The 3301-nt window shown below is 33.3% G+C and overlaps 1 long non-coding RNA gene across 1 annotated transcript; it reads right to left on the bottom strand.

The window, feature by feature from the left end:
* Positions 1–431: 431 nt before the first annotated feature.
* On the bottom strand, positions 432–914 carry LOC118751622. Its single transcript, XR_004994570.1, has 2 exons — positions 853–914; positions 432–765 (listed from the first exon to the last, which is right to left on the bottom strand). It is a non-coding gene; the product is annotated as an uncharacterized LOC118751622 (long non-coding RNA).
* Between the last annotated feature and the right edge of the window lie 2387 nt (positions 915–3301).

Raw genomic sequence — 3301 nt, 5'->3', positions numbered from 1 at the left:
AGTCTTAGAAAAAATATAATAGAGCTAACTTTCCCAAAGGCTATATTGAATAAAATAACCGAAAGTGATGATCCTTGTGGGACCATTAAAGAGAGGAACAGTTTTTGACCCGAACAGCGAACTTCCGGTTGAAAAGGAAAGACTTAACAGCATTGTACATCCTCTCACCATTTTTCCAGCGTAATACTTTAGATATGCAGGGGAGGAGTGAAATAGGTCTGTAGTTAGAAACTAATGAATTGTTTATATTTAGTTTGACAATAGGAATAATAATATCAGTTTTCCACTCTTGTTGGCCCTTGAGATAGAATGGAGTAATAGAGTTTAATGACTCTATGTTTGACGGGATATGGAAGATTTTTTTGTTGTATCAAATTTGGTTCGTCAATAAAAACAATTTTCCAGTAAAATTGTGTAGATAGAGGATTTTGCTCTTATAACAAAATGTTATTGCAGATAGTGGAATTTTCAAAATGAGAATATAATACCATTAAAGCTATATTTTAAGTTTGACATTATTGTCATGGCTGAAAGATTAATCGGAGCTCACGTTACCATCAAAAACTCATTTTGATCAAAATTGCAGATAGAGGGTATTGAATATAAGCCCTCGAAATGCTGCTTTACGAGAAATTTTTTCTCAAATGATACGACCTTGCTACATAGCTTGCAAATCAGCACCTCACCGTCAGTTTGAAAATCAGAAAATTCTCCAACGATCTGCTTCAGCCTTTCCGAAATGGTTGACATTGCTTTTGGCATGATCTGTAAAAATAGATATACACATACATATGTACGTATGCAAAACCGAATACTTTTTAATTTTAATTTTTTGTTAACAAACACTCTTACCTTTTATTGAAATAAGCAAAAGTTAGCAAAAACCAAAACGATCTAATGAAAATTTATTCAAGTGCCGTTAGAAATTGAGATGTGAATAGATGTTGCAGTATTTCGATAATTCTATCGAACAGTGGCTAATGGCATGGTAGCATTTTTACGTACTCATTCGATATTTTTTTAAAGCAATCTAATACTCCCCAAATATTGAAAATATGACAAAATATGCATTTATAACAAACATATGCATTCATAACTAAAATATGTTAAAATATGCCCTAACAAATATGGCTCAAACGCTTTGTTTTTTCTTGAAACACCTTTATGTTTTAGCCATTATTCAATAGAACGCAACGTAGAAAAATGATATTGCATATTTTCGGTTGCCCTATTTAATTGGAAAAATGCAAAACACCTTCAACAAAAAAATTCTCAAAAATCAACGCGATTTTTGACTAATTCCGAACTTGCATTTTTTTACTAGAATTTAATGGGCTACAAAACTGCATACTCATCTGATTATAAAGTTGAAAATTTTGATGAAAATTTGCTGAATTTTAACGAGTTTTACAAAAAGTTTAGGAATTATATTTTTATGTTGTTATGTTGTTGAATGAACCATATTTTGTATACAAAATTGGCGGAAAAATATTAGAATAAAAATTGTTGCATATATTGTGAAAAAATTGCTGTGCCAATACTTTGTTCCGGCAGTGTACATAAAACCTTTTTCAAAGATTTGTTTAAGAAAAGCTTGAAAACCTGCTCCAAACCTTTACCGATATAGACTTATAAGGTATCACAGGTATCATTCTCTCACCCTGTTTGTTTCTTTGCAAAAAACTCATTCACGTCCCAATTTTTTTTTTTATTCAATACCAACACATCTTAATTCAACACGGAATGAACTCGTTTATCTTACCTCCCTTTTTCATATTTTGAATTAGCTTATTCGCAAAGAAATTAAAAGGGTGAGAAAATACCTTACCAATGATACCTCATAACTCCAAATGGTAAGGTTTTGGCTGAGTTATTTAAGTTTAATATTTAAAAACAACTGTTTGTTAATAAAAAAAATTCCATTTTTGGGGGTATTTTCAGATCGTAAATCTTTATATTTTTGCGAGATATTTTGGTGGAAGTCTTAAAATATAATACATAGATTTTATAATTCCAGTGGAAAAACATTACCGCTTTTTTTTTGTATGGGCAGTGATGCAGTCTACGCTTGAAGTTCGCTTATGTATTCGTGCGACCATTGTTTCCAAAAAACTTGCTTAATGATTTGAGTCCATTTGTCGACGAGGTTGATGTTGTTTGCTACTGCTCGCTCCGGTAGAGATTTTAACGCACTGCCGGTTATGAAATGCCCTGGAGTCAAAGCCTCGTAATCGCTGTGGTCAGATGAGAGTGGAGAGATAAGCCGCGGATTAAGAACAGCTTCTATTTCCACTAGTACTGTCGTCAGTTCCTCATACGTACAGTGACGAGCAAAACTGTAACATGGTTTAACACTTTTTGTTTCAGCCACCGCTATATTTCCAAGTTCTAACGACTTTCATACTTTTGCTGTATATTCTTGTTGGTACATCCCTACTCCCTCTTTCATATTGATTTGAAGTCAATACAACAACAATAAAAAAACCAGCAGACAAAAATGTAAATTAAGGCAGATGTTACAGTTTTGCACTCACTCTCAGTTTTGCATTTGACAGTTATCTTTTACTTAGTTGCAAGTCAGATGACTTTTTTCTATATTGTAATTTATTGAAGAAGTGATCACCAGTAAATAATATAGTTAATCAGGAACCATAAATGTAAATAATAGATTTACTACGGAAAGGCGGAACCGCACGAAAAGTGGCAAAAAATTTTGGAATTCGCTACTTAAAAATGTTAAGACTTAGAAAAAATATAGTCTAAAGTGTTCCCAAGGACAAAGGAAGTATGTTAAAAAATATTACGGTACGATATCTTGTGAACTTAGAAGCATGTAGCGATGCAGCCACTATTACAGAAGCGCTTAAGGTATTAAACTTTAATGCAAATCAGTAGACAGCGAGGCGAAGAATTGCCAAATTGAGCGCAAAGGCATCATAAAGAAGAAATAAGCAAATTTGATCATAATACATGTGCGAGTGTGGCAGCATTTCGCTGCTTCGCACGAAAACCGAACCGTTGCCTATTGGGATATGTTAGGCCGTTCAGAATGCAATAAAAAACATATTTTTAAGTTTCAATTTAAGGTTATTTGGTCTGACAAGACTAAATTAATCGCTTTCAATCAGATGGCCGGGCATGGTATTGGATCAAAGACCCAAATTAAGCCTAAGCGCATCATGTACTGCAAACTGTGAACCACAGTGGTCGGTCAATAATAGTTTGGGGTTGTATTTCAAAAATATTGTTGGTCCTATAGCAAATAATAAGTTATTGGTTGGAGTTTGATCACCAATTGGTT

This window comes from Rhagoletis pomonella, unplaced genomic scaffold (genome assembly GCF_013731165.1).
Source record: "Rhagoletis pomonella isolate Grant_MI unplaced genomic scaffold, Rhpom_1.0 Rhpom_scaffold_00859, whole genome shotgun sequence".
NCBI classification, from domain to species: Eukaryota; Metazoa; Arthropoda; class Insecta; order Diptera; family Tephritidae; genus Rhagoletis; species Rhagoletis pomonella.
This window is presented reverse-complemented; position numbering and strand designations above follow the sequence as displayed.